This window comes from Cetorhinus maximus, chromosome 10, assembly GCF_964194155.1.
Source record: "Cetorhinus maximus chromosome 10, sCetMax3.hap1.1, whole genome shotgun sequence".
Lineage (NCBI taxonomy): Eukaryota > Metazoa > Chordata > Chondrichthyes > Lamniformes > Cetorhinidae > Cetorhinus > Cetorhinus maximus.
In genome coordinates, this window is record NC_135888.1 from 25,229,016 (window position 1) to 25,252,898 (window position 23,883).

Sequence of the window (23,883 nt, forward strand, 5' to 3'; positions counted from 1 at the left end):
GTGTTTGGGGCCTTGGATGGTGAGAAGGGAGGAGGTAAATGGGCAGGTATTGCATTTCCAGCACTTGCATGGAAAGGTGTCGTGGGAAAGGGGGATGTGTTGAGGATGACTGAGGAGTGGACCTTGGCCACTCTGGAAGGGAACAGTCCCTATGGGATTCTGAAAGGGGAGGGCAGGGGAAGGTGACATTCTGCTGGAGATGGCAGAAATGCTGGAGGATGATCCGTTGAATGTGGAGGCTGGTGGGGTGGAAGGTGAGGACAAGGGGAACCCTATCGCTGTTCTGGGAGGGAGGAGAAGGGGTGAGAATAGAAGTGCAGGAAATAGATCGGACATGGTGGAGGGCCCTGTCAACCATGGTGGGGGAATTGATAGTTGAGGAAAAAGGAAGATAAATTGGAAATGTTGGTATGGAAGATTGTATCATTGGAACAGATGCAACGGAGAAGGAGAAATGGAGTAGAGTCCGACCGGAAATGGGGTGTGAGGACATGGAGTTAACTCCACAAGATAGTCATTCTCCTGACACTCCTCTACGGCTGTGAAACCTGGGTGACATATCATCGACACCTGATAAAGCTCGAGACATCCCGTCAGTGCTGCCTACGGAAGATCCTATGCACTACCTGGATGGACAAACACAATCATCTTCCAGGAAGCAGGCATCCTGAGCATAGAGCAACCATTCTTGTGGGGCAACTGCACTAGACAGGCCACTGCATCAGAATGCCAAACACTCGCCCTCCGAAGTGTGCTCTCTACCCCCAGCTCGCAACTGGCCACAGGTCACAGGGCGGCCACAAAAACGTTTCAAAGATACCCTGAAAACCTACTTGAAGGTTGACTCTGACCTCAAGAGCTGGGGAGAGAGTACCTTGGGCCACCCATGATGGCTTCATCAAGGTATCGCTGATGAAGGCTGAAGACGCCAGAGCAAGAAGGAAGCTCAAGAAGGTGCACAACACCTCATCAAGCACAGGCTGACCAACGGACTGACCCATGACTGACTGTGGATGTGGAATGTGGATTTTTTTTCCTTCTTAGTTCTGCATCTTTCTTAGACAGTTACTTTCCCTTTTCCACCTCCTTGCAATGACTTCACTCCTATCTTGTTCGGCCCTTCTCTCTCTTTCTCCCCCCCCTTTTTTTTCTCTCTCTCTTCCTCTCTACGTTAGGGCTCCATGGCAAGCATCCTCCTCGCTCTGAGGGATCGCCAATAGGTTGGTCAAGGTAGCTGTGGGGGTCTGTTCTGAATTTAGTTTGTGGTCTATCCCCAGAAATGGAGACAGAGAGTTAAGGGAGGGAAGGGAAGAGTTGGACTATGTGAAGGTGAGGTAAGAGTGACAAGTGGAAGCAATGTTGATGAAATTTTCCAGTTCAGGGCGAGAGCGGGAGACAGCACTGATACAGTCATCAAGGGAGCAGACACAGAGTGAAGGAGGCGGGCTGAGGAAGACTGGACTAAAGTGTTCCACACATCCCACAAAAAGGCAGACCAGGGCCCATTGGGTGATATGAAGAGTTAGAACACGACTCACACAATGCATTATTCTGCTGCTAAGGTGCAGCTATGTCCCTTTAAGGCCTAGGGTCAGTCAGAGTAAAGGGTCTATAACACTCAAAAGTACTTGAAAGTTTCAGATTGCAGGTCAGGTGCTTTCAGCACAAAGGCTGCTCCTATCTGCCCAGGATTATTACAGAGCTGCTGAGTACAGCAGTACACACCCTTGGGTCAGCTATTAACTGTCGCTCCAGAGAGTTTCCGTGTGATTGAAAAAATGTCTGTGTTTATGCATTTTTTTTGAAGTCTCACACAAAACCTCAGTATAGAAATATGTGACAGCCTGTGTGACACAGCCTGTGAGAGCCTGTGTGACAGCCTGTGTGTGACAGCCTATGTGGCACAGCCTGTTTGTCACAGCCTGTGTGACACAGCCTGTGAGAGCCTGTATGACAGCCTGTGTGTGACAGCCTATGTGGCACAGCCTGTGTGTGACAGCCTGTGTGACACAGCCTGTGAGAGCCTGTGTGTGACAGCCTATGAGTGACAGTCTCTGTGTGACAGCCTGTGAGTGACAGCCTGTGTGTAACAGCCTATGTGACACAGCCTGTGTGTGACAGCCTGTGTGTGACAGCCTATGTGTGACATAGCCTGTGAGAGCCTGTGTGACAGCCTATGAGTAACAGCCAGTGTGTGACACAGCCTGTGTGTGACAGCCTATGTGACACAGCCTGTGTGTGACAGCCTGTGTGTGACACAGCCTGTGAGAGCCTGTGTGACAGCCTATGAGTAACAGCCTGTGTGTGACAGCCTGTGTGACACAGCCTGTGTGACAGCCTGTGAGTGACAGCCATGTGACACAGCCTGTGTGACACAGCCTGTGTGTGACACAGCCTGTGTGACACAGCCTGTGTGACAGCCTGTGTGACACAGCCTGTGAGTGACAGCCTGTGTGACACAGCCTACGAGTGACAGCCTGTGTGACAGCCTCTGAGTGACAGCCTGTGTGTGACAGCCTGTGTGTGACACAGCCTGAGAGCCTGTGTGACACAGCCTGTGTGTGACAGCCTGTGTGTGGTGCATGCTGATTACACTCTTTAAAGAAATAGTAGTGAATCCTCATGTGCTGATGTGCACAATAAGCCTGATAATATGAAGGGTGGGCAAGAGCAGGAGAACTCCACCAAAGCCAGATGAACATTGTATTTCAAAATTGTTTTATAGCCACAGAAAGTGAGAAGTTTGTAGGGTGACAATGGCAGTCTGAAGATTACAGCATTGAGAGTCTCGATGGCAGTGTGACGATTACAGCCAGCCAATTACAGCATGGGAATTACATAGTGACGATTACTGCCAGGCAATTACAACGTGATGATTACAACACGGCGATTACAGCTTGATGATTACGTGACAATTACAGCGTGACAATTAGAGCCAGGCAATTACAACGTGACAATTACAGCCAGGCAATAACAGCATCGCGATTTTTAAAAAATCATTCACGGGATGTGAGCTTTGCTGGCTGGGCCAGCATTTATTGCCCATCCCTAGTTGCCCTTTGGAAGGTGGTGGTGAGCTGCCTTCTTGAACTGCTGCAGATTAAAGGGTAACGATTGCAATGTGATGATTGCAATGTGATAATTGTAACGTGATGATTACAGCGTAACAATTGCAACATGATGATTACAGTGTGATGATTACAGCCAGGCGATTACAATGTGGCGATTACAGTGTAATGCTTACAACGAGACGATTACAACATGACAAATACAGCCAGGCGATTACGGCGTGGTGATTAGAGCCAGTCAATTAGAGTGTGGCGATTACAGCATGGCGGTTACAGTGTGGCGATTACAGCATGATGATTATAATATGATAATCACAACGTGACAATTATGTGATGATTATAGCGTGACGATTACAACATGCCGATTACAACATGACGATTACAGCCAGGCGATTACAGTGTGGCGACTACAGCGTGATGATTACAGCGTGATGATTTGACAATTACAATGTGACGATTACAGCATGGCAATGATAGCCAAGCGATTACAGTATGATGATTACAACATGATAATTACAGCATGATGACTACAGTGTGATGATTACAGCCAGGCGATTACAGCGTGATGACTACAGCGTGATGATTACAGCGTGATGATTACACCATGGTGATTAGAGTGTGGCAATTACAGCGTGACGATTACAGCATGATGGTTACAGTGTGGTGAGTACTGCATGATGATTACAGCTCAATGATTAGAGCCAGGCAATTACAGTGTGATGATTACAATGTGACAATTACAGCCAGGCGATTACAACATGATGATTACAATGTGACGATTACAGCCAGGGGAGGAGGTGGCATAGTGGTATTGCCACTGGACTGGTAATCCAGAGACCCAGGGTAATGCTTTGGGGACATGAGTTCGAATCGCGCCACAGCAGATGGTGGAATTCGAATTCAATGAAAAAATTCTGGAATTAAAAGTCTAATGATGACCATGAAACCATTGCCAATTGTCGTAAAGACCCATCTGGTTCCCTAATGCCCTTTAGGGAAGGAAATCTGCCATTCTTACCTGGTCTGGCCTACATGTGACTCCAGACCCAGAGCAATGTGGTTGACTCTTAAATGCTCTCTAAACAAGGGCAATTAGGGATGGGCAATAAATGCTGGCCCAGCCAGTGATGCCCACATCCCAAGAATGAATAAAAAAAAGGTTGATTACAATGTGGCGATTCCAGCATGATGATCACAGTGTGATGATTATTGTGTCATGATTACAGAGTGGCGATTACAGCGCTGTGATTAGAGCCAGGCAGTTACAGCATGATGATTACAGCGTGACAACTGCAACGTGATGATCACAGTGTGGTGATTACACCATGGCGATTACAGTGTGGTGATTACAGCGCAGTGATTAGAGCCAGGCAATTACAGTGTGACGATTACAATGTGACAGTTACAGCCAGGAGAATACAATGTGGTGATTACAGCATGGCGATTACGATGTGACAATTACAGCTTGGCAGTTAGAGCATGGCGATTACAGTGTGATGATTAGAGCATGATGATTGCAGTATGACATTACAGCGTGATGATTACAGCCAGGCGATTAGAATGTGGTGGTTATAGGGGGACAATTACCGTGAGGCAATTATAGGGTGACGATTACGTGACAACTATAGCATGACGATTACAGCATGGTGATTCGAACGTGGCGATTATAGGGTGACAATTACAAAGTGACAATTACAGCCAGGCGATTACAATGTGACAATTACAGCATGGCGATTAAAGCGTTATGATTACAGCGTGGTGATTACAGAGTGATGATTACAGCATGGTGATTACAAAGTGGTGATTATAATGTGGCAATTGCAGCATGACGATTACAGTGTGGTGATTACAGAGTGATGATTACAATGTGGCAATTACAGGATGACGATTACAGCGTGATGATTACAATGTGGCGATTACAGAGTGATAAATACAGAGTGATGATTATAATGTGGCGATTACAGCGTGGTGATTACAGAGTGATGATTATAATGTGGCAATTGCAGCATGACGATTACAGCGTGGTGATTACAGAGTGATGATTACAATGTGGCAATTACAGGATGATGACTACAGCGTGATGATTACAATGTGGTGATTACAGAGTGATGATTACAGAGTGATGATTACAATGTGGCAATTGCAGCATGACGATTACAGCGTGGTGATTTTACAGTGTGCCAATTACAAAATGATGATTATAACATGGTGATTATAGTGCGGCGGTTACAGAGTGACACTCAGAGTGTAACACCGGTGGTTGCTATTCTATTGTTTGAATGGATCGAATAGCTCCCTCTGTGCATCAGCAGGAAACCCCATTTTCATGCATAAATGTGAGCTTTGCAGAAGGAGGCCATTCAGCCACTCGAACCTGTTACACAGGAACAGGAGGAGGCCCTTCAGGCCCCTCGAGCCTGTTACACAAGAACAGGAGGAGGCCATTCAGCCCCTTGAGCCTGCTCCATCTTTAGATCATGGCTGATTTTTATCTTAACTCCATTTACTCACCCTAGCTCTCTATGCCCTAACACCTTTAATACCTCAAAAAGATCACTCTGCAATCTTCTAGACTTGAGGGAATATAAGCCGAGCCTGTGCAGCCTGTCCTTGTAATTTAACCCTATTAGCCCCAGTGTCATTCTGGTGAATCTGGGCTGCACTCCCTCCAGGCCAACATCTCCTTCCAGGGGCAGTGCCCAGAAAAGGACCCAGTTACTCCGGACGGGGTCTGAGCAGAGCGGAGTACAACCGGAACATCTCTTCCTCCCCTTTGTATCCCAGATTCTCCTGGCACAAAGGCCAAAATTCCATTCGTCTTCCTAAATGCTGTTTCTACCTGTCCAACAACTCTCAATGACTTACTGGATTCCCAGATCTCTCCACTCCTCCACAGTTCCTAGTCTCACCATTCAGAGAAGAACCTCCAGGGGATTTGCAGAGCGTTAGGGTACAGACTGTTTTGTAACAATACAACCGATACTCACAGGTTACAAATTGGATTGAGCGTGTATTGGGCTGTGATCCCTGTCCCCAGTCAGGCTGGTGGAGGTAACTGATGGGCTTAATGCCAGCATCATCAAGCACTCACCAGGGTGGGTGAGTCCTCTGACACTCTCCAGCTTTATAAGACGCTCTCTGGACAGCAGCACAATCCTGAGTGGATGTGACAGGGGTGTGCGTTGGCGACGGGTGGAAGTTGGCGACGGGTGTGAGTTGGTGACAGGTGTGGGTTTTACAGGGGGTCCCCGGGGAGTGTGTCAGTATTTAGAGGGGGTCCCCGGGGAGTGTGTCAGTATTTACAGGGGGTCCCCGGGGAGTGTGTCAGTATTTACAGGGGGTACCTGCGGAGTGTGTCAGTATTTACAGGGGGTCCCCGGGGAGTGTGTCAGTATTTACAGGGGGATCCCGGGGAGTGTGTTAGTATTTACAGGGGGTACCTGCGGAGTGTGTCAGTATTTACAGGGGGTACCTGCGGAGTGTGTCAGTATTTACAGGGGGTACCTGCGGAGTGTGTCAGTAAGTCAGTGTGACAGTAGTCCCTGAGAGTGCGTTAATATTTGCCACGTGTGATTCATGTATGAACGAGGGTATCTGCCAGTCCATGTACCTGTCTGTGAGATGACTGTCTGGGCCCGGTTGCCATGCCCACCCTGTGGTGAAATAAAATGTTCTTCCCCGAGGCAGAGGCCGGGATTTTCCGGCCCCATCGTTGCGGGACACACCACGGGCAATGTGGCGGCGCAGCCAATAGCCCACTGGCTTTCGGCGCGACTGGACGATGCTGATGGTGGACGGGGGGGGGGGCGCAGAAACCCCCGCCCAGAGTGCGAATGGAAACAACAGCAACGAAATGGAGAATAAAAACAGGCTGCTCTGGAAATACACAACAACAACTTGTATTCATCTAGCACCTTTAACATCCCAAGCTGCTTCATTGGGATATTGAGAAGGGAAGGTGGGGCATAAACTAAGTGAGGGGGAGGCGGAGACAACAACAGGCAAAGGTCACAGGTCATAGTTCATCATGAGCTGGGAATAGGATTTTTGACAAATCTTTTTGGGTTATTCAGGCAGATTTCACAAAGTGAAGGACAGAGTGAAATCCATCCATCCATGTGAATTATATTAGAGTGAGACGTCCTCGGGAGTGATGTTCGCATTGGGATTTCACTGCAATTAAACTTAACTTGTACAGTTTGGCACAACCTCTGCAGCCATGGAGCACAGCTGGTCCTCTTTAAACTCTAATTCATATCCAGCAAATCAGCCAGTTGCAGTTTTTAGTTCTGATGCCGTTTACTGAAGCTTTCAGTTACGCCGATGCCAATTTGTGGTGCTTTCCTCACTCACTAAAATGACCCTTTGGCAAAAACCGGCCCTCACCCTTCACTAAACATATACAGCAAAAGCTGGATTTGTGCACACCTCAGATTCGTGCTGGAAGGTGAGTGTCTGTTATTCTATAGAGTTTTACACATACACTTCACTGGCATCAGGAGAAGGGGGGGGGTCTCGAGTTAAAGATTCCCAGGGAGCTTATTCTCAAGCGTCAAAATACTTGGCCATATGTCACCACTGACCCTTCCCTCAGCCAACATTCCTCCCTCCAACCAGGAACAGACAATCCCTCGCACAGCTGCACGCAGCAGCTGGCGGGTTTGACTGAATAGGAACAGACACCAAACTTCAGTGTTATCTGTTGTATGTGAAATATCCTCGGTTGTTTCTGAGAGATGTGATACGACACAGAACAGGTCTCTCATCTACTGTTGAGTACCGGGACCCCCTGGAACCCTGCCGGCTTGGGACAGTGTTGCTGAATTAGGCGAAAATCATTTACTTTGAGGGTCTGGTCAGCTCAACTCAGCTCCGTCCCATCACTCTGCTTTCTGTTGTCAAGTTAGCTGTTCCAACAACCTAGCGTTATCAGGGGACAGTTGTTTGGCCCAGCTGAATGCTCCAGCCTACATTACCATTGGCCCTTAGGGGAAGGTGAGCACTGAGCTCCTGTCCGGAGAGACGCACTCCTAGTTCCCATTCTCTAGTGCGCTGCAGTATCCACACTGTATGGAGAATGGGGGTGAATTTCCATAGGACAGTGGCTCCCAATCAGTGACTGCGACCTGACTGGAACCCTCACCCCAGCTCCTGGTTATAGTGAACAACTGAGATAATCTCCAGGAAGATCACCCATTCACACTGAGCACTGGGCCAGGGAGGTCGGGGATTATTCAAGGGAATCGATAACTTGAAGCTCGATAATAGGCTCAGGTTTGCCAGCAAACTGGTTTTGGGGGAAGAGAACATAGACATCAATAGACCCCGGGCCTTGAAAGTAACACAATGTGGGCACAATCCACTGATTGAAGATGGATTCAGGACTAGAGGGAGCAGTGGAAACTTGCTTCACAATTCAAGCAGAGAACATCAACCTGACTGAATGACAACAACTCCCTCAAGTCTACTTCAAAACTGAAAAATACTTGGAACCCCTCTGGTTTCTGCAATGGGGAAAGATGTTTATTCGAGTATCTGTCTCGTCCATACACACCGAGCTCAGTCCTCAAACTGGCTGCATATATTGTCAAAATATTCCTGAAGCTCAAAGGATTTTTTTTCCCTGCTTGCCAAACTGAGGAATTGAACAAACCTTGGTGTGATGCAGCTGAAATAACCAAGGACCAGGATTCTCTCTGACCCTCAAGAGGAACAGCATTAACCATTCCCACAGCACTCGCTCACTGGGCTCCGAAAGGTTGGGCTGATGGACTGGGTCAGAAACTAGGGCCTGTCGCTGGGCGCATCCCCTGGCTGTTCAGTCTTGGAAGGGGACAGGAAAGTGGCATCTCCCAATGTGGAATGGGAGATTATTGCAGTTTAACAGCTTGAGGAGAGCAGTGTAAACTGTATAAGAGGAAGAGGGACCTGGAGATTTCCCAGGACAATAGTCAATCTCTGGGGGTGTGTTTCTGGTTGGTGTGGCTGCTGCTGACTCTATGCCTTCTAGATGGAGCCGGACATGTCCCTGATTGGGTAGCAATCGCACCAAACAGGAGGTCAGTGTCATTCTAGCTAACACACAGTCTCTGTGAGCTCCTGAACTGGGTTCCACGGCCTGAAGCAGATGAAGGATCTTTTCCTAATTCTTTCCCTCATTTGCCCCTTTCCCCCTGGTTTTTGCCTCTTGGGAAATTACAGTCCCAGTCTGTGGACATCACAAGTTGGAATGTCTGTCTCTTTCCCGTTGTGCCAATCATACAGGGGCTACCGGCCATCTCATTCTCCACCTGCATTGTCCTCCTCCCCCTGTCAGGGAGGGGGTGGGGGAAGGGGAGAGGGGAGTGTCCCCCCTTGTTTTACACACGGTTACTCTGTGTTTCTACAATCTCAGGAAATAGCATCTGCTATCAGACATCTTGTTCCTTCTGGCCCGACAAATTCAGCTCCAAATCCTTCTTTTAACCTATCACCAGCCCGTGCAGCCCATTCCCCCACCTAACTAAACCCCCCCATCACTGCTTTTCTTTTCTTTTATTCTTTCATGGGACATAAGCGTTTATTGCCCATCCCTGGTTGCCCCTTGAGAAGGTGGTGGTGAGCTGCCTTCTTGAACCGCTGCAGTCCGTGGGGTGTAGGTACACCCACAGTGCTGTTAGTGGGGGGAGCTCCAGGATTTTGACCCAGCGACCACTGTTCAGGTGCAAGGGTCCATTCAGCAGGCAGCCTGCTCAATATCCTGTCCACTGGTGCAGAAATGGCCAGGCAGGGCCTCCTCTGATATGTGCCGGGTATGTTTCCCATCTGGGAAGTGTGCCCCGTTGTGTCACTGACAGCACAGCTGCCAACAGCCCAGTTTTGGCTGCAATAGGGTGAGTTTACAGAGAGAACAGTGAGGAGACGCTTCACTAAGCACTCTGAAACCTGCACTCGATACACGAATAGATCTTATGACAATCCACCTCTGGCATCGACATGGAACACATCCGTGGCTCCAAAGCCTGTTTCTAAATTGAGGATCCAGTGGTCTCTCAGTCAAGCCAATTACAACAGGAAACACATTCATTAAAAACATGAAATGATGAGCTCGTCCTTTAATCTGCTCAGTAATTTGACTCCAGAGTATGCCTGGCAGTGCGGAGTTTACATCATTGTGAACAAGCCCCAAATTCCAGGCCATGGGGTAAAAGGTACTCATCAAACTGACAGGAAATAGATTTCAATATTTCCAAACAAGATACAAAAAATAATTACAGAAACATTGTAAACAAATGATTAGTCAACAGGCATTATTCCAAACTCAGAATGCTGCCTCTTTGAAATTTTTTCTGCTGGCTTTGTTCTGCTCACGATGAGTTTACAACCCCAGAAACACTGACTGTTTAGTGAAACATATTGAAATAGTGAAACAGGACAAATGTAAAATTAAGGCACAAAAAGAAAAATTGCTGGAAAAACTCAGCAGGTCTGACAGCATCTGAGTTTTTCCAGCAATTTTTGTTTTTGTTTCAGAATTCCAGCATCCGCAGTATTTGGCTTTTATTGTAAAATTAAGGTACTTGAGACCCACATGAATATCAGCATCAAACACTCCCAGGACAGGTACAGCACGGGGTTAGATACAGAGTAAAGCTCCCTCTACACTATCCCCATCAAACACTCCCAGGACAGGTACAGCACGGGGTTAGATACAGAGTAAAACTCCCTCTACACTGTCCCCATCAAACGCTCCCAGGACAGGTACAGCACGGGGTTAGATACAGAGTAAAACTCCCTCTACACTGTCCCCATCAAACGCTCCCAGGACAGGTACAGCAAGGGGTTAGATACAGGGTAAAGCTCCCTCTACACTGTCCCCATCAAACACTCCCAGGACAGGTACAGCAAGGGGTTAGATACAGGGTAAAGCTCCCTCTACACTGTCCCCATCAAACACTCCCACGACAGGTACAGCAAGGGGTTAGATACAGGGTAAAGCTCCCTCTACACTGTCCCCATCAAACACTCCCAGGACAGGTACAGCAAGGGGTTAGATACAGAGTAAAGCTCCCTCTACACTGTCCCCATCAAACACTCCCAGGACAGGTACAGCACAGGCTTAGATACAGAGTAAAGCTCCCGTTACACTGTCCCCATCAAACACTCCCAGGACAGGTACAGCACAGGGTTAGATACAGAATAAAGCTCCCTCTACACTGACCCCATCAAACACTCCCAGGACAGGTACAGCACGGGGTTAGATACAGAGTAAAGCTCCCTCTACACTGTCCCCATCAAACACTCCCAGGACAGGTACAGCACGGGGTTAGAAACAGAGTAAAGCTCCCTGTACAATGGGAGTGATTGGGAAGGGGTTTAAGTAGCTGGATTGGGATTCTATGTAGCCTGACTGAAGTCCTGATTTGGTATAATTGACAGGTTTGCTGTGATGAAGAACTACCTGAGTTTCCTGTTGCTCAGTGGAATGTTTGAGTTTGGCTATGACATTCAGAAATCATTTCATCTTGTAGTGATGAATAGCACCGATCCTGTAGCTTATGTCTCCATGGCAATGCCAATGCTTACTGTCCAAGCTGCACTGTTCCAGCTTTTTACATGATGCCCTCCCTGAGTAAGTCAGGTGAGGAAGCTTCTGAATTGCTGTTTGTGTGTGTGTTTGTATTCCAGGACGAGCTCCCCTACAGTGCATCTCAGTTCAGCACTGAGCCATCCACTCACAGTAAATGCCAGTTTAGATTCATAGAATCACACAACACAGCAGGAGGCCATTTGACCCATCGTGCCTGTGCTAGCTCTTTGAAAGAGTTATCCAATTAGTCCCCCTCTCCTGCTCTTTCCCAAAAAAAAAAAATCTAATTCCCTTTTGAAAGTTCCTATTGAATCTGCTCCCTTTCAGGCAGTGCCTTCCAGATCACAACAACTCACTGTGTAAAAGATATTCTCATCTCCCCCTCTGCTTCTTTTGTTTGTCACCTTAAATCCGTGTCCCTCTGGTATCAACCCTCCTGCTCCTGCCACTGGAAATAGTTTCACCTTATTTAAGCCAACAAATCCCTTCATGATTTTGAATGCCTTTATTAAACTTCCCCCTAATCTTCTCAGCTCGAAGGAGAACAATCCCAGCTTCTCCACTCTATCCATGTAACCGTAGTCCCTCATCCCTGGAACATTCTAGTAAATCTCCTCTGCACCCTGTCCAAGACCAGTTTGTACAAGTTAATTATTGTCTCTGATCTGAGCAAGGCAGAAGAGATTAACTCTCTTTTCTCCCAGTGCCTCAGCCCATCCCAAAGCCTTTCACACTTGATAAAGTGTAGGAAACACAGCAGCCAATTTACACACAGCAAGATCCCGCAAGCAACAATAAGATAATGGCCAGTTAATGTGTTTTAGTGATGTTGATTGAAGGATAAATATTGGTCGGGACACCAATCAGCCTAATATTGAAATTAGCCCTGAAACATATGGGTTATTTATACATGTGAACAAAGGCGGGGCACCAAGTATGACAGAGATTGAGAGGGACATAGGAGACCAATTTGGGATTTTGCAAGTTTATAGGAGCTTATGAAATGAATGGGCAGCAAAGTGGGGTTCGTGCACCCTCAGTAATCATTGCTCATGCTAAAGTCAGTGAATTTTTTTCAGAAGGGTGATGATATGCTGTTACGTAGATAAGCACAGCAAGATCCCACAAATAGCTAGGCAACAAATGGACAAAGGGTAATCTCTTTTTAATGGCGTAGGTTGGAGGTTAAATCTTTAACAGAATACTGAGCATTGATCCATAAGAGCTGCCTGAGAGGACCGATGGGACTGTGACTGAATGACTTGCTGTGATGTGATTTTTCAGACATTATACTGAGACTCTGTTCATCCTCTCAGGTGGATGTAAAAGATCCTACGGCCACTACGTGAAGAACACAGTGATTTTCATCCCAGTGTCATGGCCAATATATATCCCTCAACCCACTGCACCAAGAAACAGGTTACCTGCTCCTTATCTCTTGCTGCTTGTGGGATCTTGTTGTGTTTCCTACATTACAACAGTGACGATACTTTTGCTTCATTGGCTGGCGATACGATTTGGAACGTGCTGAGGTGCTGAAAGATGCTATAGGAAAGAGAGCCTCTCTTTGTGGTGTCTCTGACTGCGAGGCTGCTCACTGAACTCTACCAGTCAACAAGCTGTCATCACATTTACCAGGAGACTTCAGAAGAAGTCACTCAAGCTTCAGGTTGAAAATAGTGGCTCAGTCCAACAGCTTGGAGGCATCTGTGAAAATGCAGACACTGCCAACGTTGCCTGGGTGTGGGAGCGAACATCATTGGGATTGTAAACCCTTCTGTCCCACAGAAACTTGGATGAGAGGACAGCACAGGTCCAGCCCAGTGCTCCCGCACACACCGAGAGTGAGTCAGACCTCATCTGTAACCGATGAGGAATCGGCTCATTTAGAAACAGAAAGAATATTGTTCATTCATTGTGGAAAAAAACTTCATTGCCCATGTCTAGAGGTCAATAACTGAGGCACGGGAGGAGGCCATTCAGCCCCTCGAGGCTGTTATTAGATCACGGTTGATCCCCATCTTAACTCCATTTACCTGCCCTGATATCATCACCCTCAATCCCCTTACCCAACAAAATTCTTTGAATCTCAGTTTTGAAATTTCTAATTGGCCCCCAACCTCAACAGCTTTTTGTGGGCGGGGGGGAGAGTTCCAGATTCCCACTCCCCTGTGTGAGAGGAAATGTTTCCTGACATCACCCCGGAACGGCCTGGCTCTCGTTTCAAGGTTCCGCCCCCTTGTTCTGGATCGCACCCCCAACCAGAGGAAATAGTTTCTCTCTATCGACCCCATCGAATCCTTTAATAATTTTAAACACCTCGATTAGATCACCCCTTAATCTTCTAAACTTTAGAGAATAGAAGCTTTGTCTTCATTTTTAATTTGTTTGTGGAATGTGAAAGTCGCTGATCAGACCGACGATTGCTGTCCGACCCTAATTGCTCATGACAAGGAGATGACGACTCTGTCCTCATAATTTAACCCTTTCACCGAGCTCAGGACCCCAAGTGAGCCACGCGCTGCGGTGGTAAGACAGTCTCCAATTTCGGAGAGAAAGTTTAATGCCTGCCTCGCGATCTCAGGGAGCTTGCAGGGTTTCAGAAACATTCCACACGCTTTCAGGGGTCCAAAAGAAATGATAAAGTGAAGGGTCTTTTCCGGATGGGAACGCTCTGGTCCGCTCTGTCAGCGCCAGTCATTTCGCCACAGCAGGGACAGGCAGACGCTGCACGCAAAATGGAAAATCCGACACAAGCTAATCAAGGGGCGGGATTTTCCGTGCCCGCTGGCATCAGGGGGTGCTCGGCGGCATGAGCGGACAATATGGCAAAAGGCCAAAAACCGGCTTCACCAAGTTGGGAAACCAGTCTGTGATTGTCCGCTCAGCCCATCGATGGCGGGCCGCGATTCCCACCATCAGACGTCGGGAATCTCATTGTAATACATCAGCCTATCATTATAAGGCCAGCCCGCCGGACTCATCCCCCCTCCCACTGGATCGTCTGCCCACATCAGTGGGAAAACACGCTGGTATGTTTCGCTGCAGTGACTTGCACCTGGCGAGCTGCACTTCACTCGGGACTTCGAGGTTTGTTTGCCTACCTTGCCTCGGTCAGCACTCGCGATCATCAGTGCCAGGCTTCACAGGCAGCGCCACATCACTTTTAGAGGAGCTCACGGGCAGGTCTCTACCTACCAGACCAGCCATATGTGGGTGGAGTTTCAACGGCTGCAGGGCCAGGGCTTGCTTAGTGAAGGGGGAGAAGTGGCCTCAGGCAAGGGAAGAGGCTGCAGGACAAGAGCTGTACTGGGGAAGGAGGGTAACCCAGGGTGTGTGGGGTGGGGGGGCACATGTTGATCTGTGCAAGTGGCCTCAAGATGGTGAGGGCTGAGGAGGCAGCCTCCAGAGGAGATGAGGCCGGATGGAGATGTGAGGGTGTATGTGTGAGAGAGTGAGTGGTGGGTGTATGTGTGAGAGAGTGAGTGGTGATGTCCCTTGAGCTGGCAGTGAGTGAGATGCCAGTGAATGTGTGATGGGCTTGAGTGTGTGAGTTTAGAGTGATGAGATGGTTGCCTTACCCTGGCGGCATGGATGAGACCATTCAGCCTCTATCTGCATTGGATGCCAACCTCTTCCATGCAGCATTGGCACTGATCACCACTGCCATTGCCACCCAAGCCGGAGTAGAGATGTTGCTGCCCCTCCTGTGGGCAGAGCTGGGGTAGAAGACATCACAGCGGCCTCCACGGTGTCCAAAAGGCACTCGAGGGCTGCGTCCCTAAACCTGGGGGCTGCATCTTCTTGCCTTTCGGGGCCATGTCTCTTTTTGCAGCAGTCCTGAGCTGGAAGCTCTGAGAGGTGTGTGTGCAGCTGGACTTTAAACATGGTGCCCGGCGTGATGAAGCAGCGAGGTGACAGTGTGCCAGGCAAATTTGAGCCCGCCTGCCATGGAAACAGCGTGGTTCCCAGGAAGGGCATAATTAATGCGGTGGGTTTGGGACAATACGATGTGAAAAGCCGCCATTGCGGCCAGTGGGTAAAACATAATTTTATCCACCCACTACTGCACTTAGTGCAAATCTGGGGTGATTCCACCCAGTGATTTCAACAGTAAACGGGATGGGCACTCGAATGATTTGAACTTGCAGAGCTTGAGGGGAAATGGGACTGACTGGATTGCTCAGAGATCCGGCATGGAGTCGATGGGCCAAATGGCCTCCTTCTGTGCCATCATGACCTCATTGCTCTCCACATCAACTCCCTCATGGACTGACAGGGGGAGTTCTAGATACTCACAACAAGTGTAATCTTTTCTAAAGATTTCACCCTGAATGAATTCCAGACAGGAGCTCACAAACTGCACACTCAATGGGAAATGATGATGTAATCTTGTCGCACATCTTCATCTCCCAGTACCGAGGAGAGACAGGCTTTCAAAACCCAACCCGAGCCTCATCTCAATCACTACCTCTTCATTTAGCTCATTGGCAAAACACAAGGTACTCCAGAGTAAATAAAAGCCACTCGATCCAGTGACAAGGAGCAATTAACATTCGTGCCACACAGGTGCCAGGCAATGACCATCTCCAATAAGAGAGAATTTAACCATCACCCCTCGACATTCAATGGCATTACGGCCACTGAATCCCCCACTATCAACATCCTGGGGGTTACCATTGACCAGAAACTGAACTGGACCAGTCATATAAATACTGTGGCTACAAGAGCAGGTCAAAGGCTAGGAATCCTGCTGTGAGTAACTCACCTCCTGAATCCCCAAAGCCTGTCCACTATCTACGAGGCACAAGTCAAGAGTGTGATGGAATACTCCCCACTTGCCTGGATGAGTGCAACTCCAACAACACTCAAGAAGCTTGACACCATCCAGGACAAAGCAGCCCGCTTGATTGACACCACATCCACAAACATTCACTCCCTCCACCACCAACGCACAATAGCAGCAGTGTGTACAATCTACAAGATGCACTGCAGAAACTCACCAAGGCTCCTTTGACAGCACCTTCCAAACCCATGACCACTACCATCTAGAAGGACAAGGGCAGCAGATAGATGGGAACATCACCAACTGCAAGTTCCCCTCCAAGTCATTCACCATCCTGACTTGGAAATATATCGCCGTTCCTTCACTATCACTGGGTCAAAATCCTGGAACTCCCTCCCTAACAGCACTGTGGGTGTACCTACACCACAGGGGCTGCAGCGGTTCAAGAAGGCAGCTCACCACCACCTTCTCAAGGGCAACAAGGGATGGGCAACAAATGCCAGTGATTCTCAAATCACAGGAACAAATAATTATCAAGATAAACCTTAAACCTAAGGATTCTGAGATTCATAAATACATATTAAGATCCCTCTGATTAAATATAGATTCATACAAACCTTGAAATACAGCCTGTGTCAGAATAGTCATAAGCAAGCTGGTTTATACATGGGCCAGACAGGACTGAAACTTTGAGAAACACAGAGTATTGTGGTAACTTGGCTTTTCCTACAATGTCCTGTGATTTCAGAGAAAAATGCAGTTCTTGGTAACCAGACATTACAGAAACACATGGTTATTATAGCACATTGCTCCAAAGTCAGCATCCAGCATCAATCGAGCCTTAACCACATCAACGTGACAGCTGCCTCCAGCTCCCACATTTCCATTCTTCTGCTGACTAATTCGCCATGGAAACCATTTCAAATTTAATGTTGTTATTTCCTTTAAAATTACTCTTCCAGCTCAGCTGCCACCTCCCAACAAATTTACTCACCCTGCCACACTGAAACCATTACCTTGGAGTAATGGGTGGCACCTCTTCCCTCAGAGACAGAAGGTCCTGAGTTCGAATCCCATCCCAGGGACTCGAGTTCATGATCCCAGCTGATACTCCCATGCAGTACTGGGGGAGTGCTGCACTGTCGGAGGGTCAGTACTGAGGGAGCGCTGCACTGTGGGAGGGTCAGTACTGAGGGAGTGCCGCACTGTCGGAGGGTCAGTACTGAGGGAGCGCTGCACTGTCGGAGGGTCAGTACTGAGGGAGCGCCGCACTGTCGGAGGGTCAGTACTGAGGGAGTGCCGCACTGTCGGAGGGTCAGTACTGAGGGAGCGCCGCACTGTCGGAGGGTCAGTACTGAGGGAGCGCTGCACTGTCGGAGGGTCAGTACTGAGGAGGCGCTGCACTGTTGGAAGGTCAGTACTGAGGGAGCGCCGCACTGTCAGAGGGTCAGTACTGAGGGAGCGCCGCACTGTTGGTGGGTCAGTACTGAGGGAGTGCTGCACTGTCGGAGGGTCAGTACTGAGGGAGTGCTGCACCATCGGAAGTCCCCAGTACTGAGGGAGCACTGCACCGTCGGATGGCCAACCTCCTGTGTGCAGCATTAGCACCGACCACATCTGCAAATGTCTCCCAAGCTGGAGTGGGTCAGACTGAGGGGCCTCTTGTGGCCAGAGCGTGGGTGGAGGTCATTGCAGCGAGCATCCATGGTGTGCTGTAGGCGTCCCAGGGATGTGTCACTGAATCAGGGGCTGCACAGCTCTTGGCTTTTGGGGCCATGCCTTCACCAGAGCAGTCCTGGGCTGTAAGCGTTGAGAAGTGTGCGTGCAGCTGCAGTTTAACTGTGGCACCCTCTATGAGTTAGCGGCGAGGTAATGGCATGGCGGGCAAATCGGGGGCCTCCTGTCAGTGAGATGGCATGCTTACTGTGGCTGGATAATTAATGAGTTGGGAATGGGACAATACAGTGCAAAAACACGCCATTGTGGCCGGTGAGTAAAATGATTTCTATCCTGCCCGCTCCCGCACTTTATGCAAATCTTGGACGATTCCGCCCTTAGTTTCACTTTTGCTTTGAACAGAGCACACACACACAGCTCTGATGCCTTCAAGCTTTATACTCATGTACAACTGTTCTTATGTGCCTAGTCTCAATAAATGAATCCACAACGTTTTTACCCAAACCCTTATGAGCAATTGGTGTCTTGTGTCTTGTACAGTAAATAAGCCCAAGGCATTATGTCATTATAATAACACAGCATGGTGGCAGCTGTTGAATGACAGGCGGCGGCAAGATTAAGTATAGGGACGATGTGGTGAACAGCCTTAGATAATGCTACATGGCATGAGAAGACCCTTGACATTTTGCTCAGACTACAATGAAGCATCGGAGAGTGTTGAAAATGCAGCGCGGTGCCTGCAAAGAAAAGCGTTGGAAACACAGAGCCAACGTAGCGCTCAAGTAAAGAGCTGGTAAGCAGACGGATCCCTCGTGGTGCTATTGCAGCACAAAGCCCATCAGTTCTGTGTGTGGGACAGTGCGTTGAGAGGACCAGTACTGGGTCAGCTCAGTCGGGAAAAATGAGGGACCAGGGTGTGGGCCGGATCGATAGCGAGCGAGGGAGAGTCAAACAAAAAAAAACTGTCATAAAAATCGGGCCGGAGAAATTTACGATTATCATTGGTGGCTTCAGGAGTTGCTGAGCAATAAATTGAATAAGATGTAAAGACACCATTACTCCACAGTGGGTTCCCGCTACAACTCATCTTCATGGGCGGAGCTTTGGAAAAATGCGTGAATGCGGCTACAGCAACACTCATCCCAGCTACCATAGGAGAAGGGATGTCAAAGGGACATTTTCAAAATGTCCACAAAATTCCCCAGTTTAAATTGGGATGCAGCTGACCTACTATCGGAATTCAGAATGTTTAAACAGGGTACAGAGCTATGGTTTCTTTGATTCAGGTGTGTCTGAATCAGACAAGCAAGCCGTAAAAATTCACCCAGCAATTGGGAATGAAGGACTAAACACACCGGGATTAACAGCAGAAGAGCTAAAGGATCTCCTAAAGATACGGACTACATTGGAAGACCGGTTCAGAATCAGGTTAAACTTCCGTATTCATTGACTAGAGTTCATGTCATTTTGACAACAACCTACAGAATCCATAGACCACTTCATCAGTAGGCACAGAGAAAAGGGTACGGACTGTGATTTTTCAAACGCAGAGCTAGTGGACAGAATTATTGAGTTGGTGATCACATCCTCTCCCATGGAAGCATTCCAGAGAGATCTGCTAGACAAGCCCAAAACATATAGAATCGAACAGCTAAGTACAAAGCGATCCTCACAGGTCGATGAAGCTTACAGGTCCAAAGCACAACTCCAATTGTTGACACACTCACTAGAACACCCAAACCTAGCGAGACCTGTGGAAGGTGTGGCCTTCTGCACCAAGGAAACGCCCAGCTTTCCACCAATTCTACAAGTCATGTGGCAGAAAGGGCCATTGACAGTGGCAGTGCACTAGAGCAAAGGCTGATGCAGCTACAAAGAGTTGTGCACTGATCCAAACAGACCGTACAGAATGGGCACCTTCAAGCAATAAGAATGACCAAACGGTATCCTGTCAGAAACATATACTTCAGGTGATTGACGAAGAGCGGTGAATACATGTTTCACACTGTCAATCTCATGGAAAACACAGACACCGTCACACTGTCCGAAGTGTTTGCCAAGGCTCGAATTATTTGCCCTAAGAAAGTTGGTGACTATTTGTTATTGACCAAGATTGACACAGGGACAAGTGCTACCCCTGCGGATTCTAAAAGACATGTACCCACAGACATGGAAGGCCATGACGAAACCTACTACTGTGTAACTTTCAGCGTATAACCGTTCACCAATTCCACTTGCAGGATCCATACACTGGAGTGTAAGTACAATCAACCCTCCTGGATGTCACAGATGTTCTACATCGTGGAGACTAAAAGCCCGGTGATCGCAGGTTTATCAGCCTGTTGTGACCTCGCACTAGTGACAAACCGTGGAATCAGTCAGGCATCATAAGGCAGATCAACCTCAGAAACTACTCCTATCGCCTCAATTCACAGCCTAACACTGAAGAATCCAGAATGTGTTGACAAAATTGCCAGTTTCAGGGGATCCACAAATTACACTTTAAGGAGAATGCAACATCCTCTGTTTTACTTGGATCGGGACAGAAGCCAGCACTGGAATAAATAGAACTGAAGAAATTGATCTGTTTAACGTTGATGTCACATTTCAGACTGTTGAACATCAATCCTTCATTACCAGCCACTTGCATCAATAAGTGCAGATTGTGATTATCTTCTTGCTTTGTTCTTCCCACAGCAGCAATATCATCGGCAATACAGATACATCCTGTCACAGTGCATGTAATGCAGTCCATGTGAGTTTGAAAGAGACCCTGGCTAACAGATAGCCTGTGTAGAAGGGAAAAGTCATGTGCACTGATGGTATACGAAGTTTTTTGTGGATAAGCCTGTGTTGAATCCAGAGTCCAGCTTCCTCCTTTGACAGACAGATGATAATAAGATGGAAGTAGAGACTATGCAAGAGGCCAGAATTAGAGAAGTAGAGAGGGCCAGGTGGGCGTTGTCACTCTGGTGGCAATCTGTCTCCCACAGTCTCTCCGTCATGAGGCAGATTTCACCAAGACATCTATTAACACTTGTTTCTACATCCGCATGGAGCCATTGAACTTCCCAGGAACAGAATTCCCATTTCCTGCCTGAAGAGGAGGTTGTTTAAATTGCTGCAAGATGGGAATGTTCGAGTTAGCACAGACTGGCCACCTGTACATGTGCCAAGACCCCAGTGCGTCCCACAATCTGGATCTTAAACAGCGGAGCCTCTGCTGGTCCTCATCCCCGTGTGCAACACGAGTTTTCCTCTTGCAGTGTGCCATGCCCAGAGCACAGACTGAGTCTATCCTTAAGGAACTTTAGTTGTGCAGCAAGTGTGGATCCCCAAGTCCCATCTTGTGTAAAAATATTGAGTTTCATCAGGATGAATTTGAGACACCGAGTTCTCATTCCTTTCAGCTTTCATAAAACAAAAGGCTCCTCTGCAGTGAAGCAGGTCGGAAGCCTTTTAGATACTTGACACTGCTAAGTATAGAATCATAAATCTTACAGCTCACATGGAGGCCATTCAGCCCATTGTGCCAATGCCAGACCTTTGAAAGAGCTATCCAATTAGCCTCACTGCTGCCTGCCCTTTCCCCATTGTCCTGTATTTTTTCCATTCATATTTATCCAATTCCCTTTTGAAAGTTCCTGTTGAATCTGCTTCCACCGCTCTTTCAGGCAGCACCTTCCAGATCACAACAACTCTATGGATTAAAAAAATTCTCCTCATCTCCCACTCTGGTTTATTCACTTAATGTTTCCCTCCTCTGCTGGCTGAAGCACACGTCTGTTAAAATTTAAATAATCTCAGCCTCATCAGTGCCCCATGCCTCATGAGGTAGCCTAGACAGTGAGATATTCAACAAGGAGGGCATCACATGGAGCCTGATGCAGTTTTCACCTGATGCCCATGTGTTGTTTCATAATGATCAGAAGCGCCAACACTCGCTTCCTTAACCCCTGATTAACTGTGGTGGACATTTAACATCGCAGCTCTGAGTGCACAACTAGGACAGAAGAACTTGTCTCTTTATTAATGTCACACAAACTTAGAAGGGCAGAAAAACCAATTTGCTGATAGATAATGCAGGCTGAACTGCAACCAGCAGACAGCCAAATCTAGCTGACAGCATAACATCTCCAATAAGATAAAGTCACACACAGATAAAAGAGCTGAACTCTAGAGGTGACTGCCCTTGACATCAAGGCAGCATTTGACCAAGTGTGACATCAAGGAGCCCTAGCAAAACTGGAGTCAATGGGAATCAGGGGGAAAACTCTCTGCTGGTTGGAGTCATACCTAGCACAAAGGAAGATGGTTGTGGTTGTTGGAGATCAGTCATCTCAGCTCCAGGACATCACTGCAGGAGTTCCTCAGGGTAGTATCCTAGGCCCAATCAACCCCTTCAAGCCACTCACCATCCTGAGTTGGAACTATCTGGCCGTTCTTCATGGTGTCTTGGTCAAAATCCTGGAAGTCCTTCCTATCAGCACCTTGGGTGTACCGACTACACCACAGGGACTGCAGCGGTTCAAGAATGGCTTATCACCTTCACCTTCTCAAGGGCAATTAGGGATGGGCAATAAATGCTGGCCCGGCCAGCGATGCCCACATCCCGTGGCGAATAAATTTTTAAAAAGTACGATTTGAGCCAATCTGTTTTTTTTGGGTCTGTATTAAATTGAAATAATTGCGATTAACTAACCTGAGTTTTCAGACTGAACATCAGAGCAAATTATGAAATGACCAATATTGTGTCTGTGCTTGGCCACCAGAGACAGCTGTTTAAATGCACAATGTGAACAGGATGAGTCACCCGATATAAAACAGCTTGATTGTGGGTATGATAAGTGGTGTTTGGAGTTATGTTAAATATCGGACAATGTGACTACAGTCAATATCTAAGAAAGCCTGGTTAAGCATGCAGCATTAATGAAGTCGCAGCTCCTGGAGATTTAAGGTAGTCCTATTTTGCCTGATTTATTTTTCTTAATTATTAAATAAATTAATTGGTTAATTCAGCCTGGAATGCAGAACCTTGTGGCTATGAACAATCGCTTCCATTGAAGAATTAACATAGGGATATTGAAACCTCTCTCAACCTCAAAGCAGGATTTTGTTGAGTACGAAGAGATATCAATAGTTTTAATGCAGTCAGTGAGCTAAAGGTTCCTGCTTGTTTCAGTAGATTTTCAAATGCCAAAGAGATAAGTGTTTTCAATTTTAGATTCCGTCCATTTATAATGCAGTAATGTGCCTGTGATGCTGCTGCTTAAAGCAGTAATTAGAAATTGGGAAAGCTTTGTACAGAAATTGGATCAATCAACTGAGAAAAATCAAAGAGGAACCTTGGCTTATTTAAGCTGAAATTCATTTGACAGAATTTCTACTTGACCAGGAAATTTGTGTCTGTCATTTTAACTGTATCCTGATCTTTGTGAAGTTTCATTTTGCCTGAATTAGATTGCAGCAGTTTATAAATTCACAGGATATATTTTATCACCATTAAATTCACAGAGTTCAAAAACAAACATGAGCAAAAGGGAGCTTTGAGAGTTACAGAGTTAGTTACTGGATGTTGTCTTGGTTTAAAATCAGCCTGGACCTTTCAAATCTCTGGTTTGTTAAACTTAATTCGCATACAATGTGCCTGAATTTGTCATTCCTCTCTCAAGCTTTTCACTCAGGTTTTGCCCAGGCAAGAGAGTCATTAACTCCTCTCTTCTATTCTCTCAAATCATCAAGAATTTAACATAAAATCTTCAGCTGAGTTTGCATATTTATCA

At 47.3% G+C, this 23,883-nt stretch overlaps 1 protein-coding gene across 2 annotated transcripts in view; it reads right to left on the reverse strand.

Annotated features, from left to right (window-relative positions):
- The window catches only part of col5a1 (procollagen, type V, alpha 1), a 357,252-nt gene that overhangs the window by 231,991 nt on the left and 101,378 nt on the right, over positions 1 to 23,883 (reverse strand). The window lies entirely within an intron of this gene.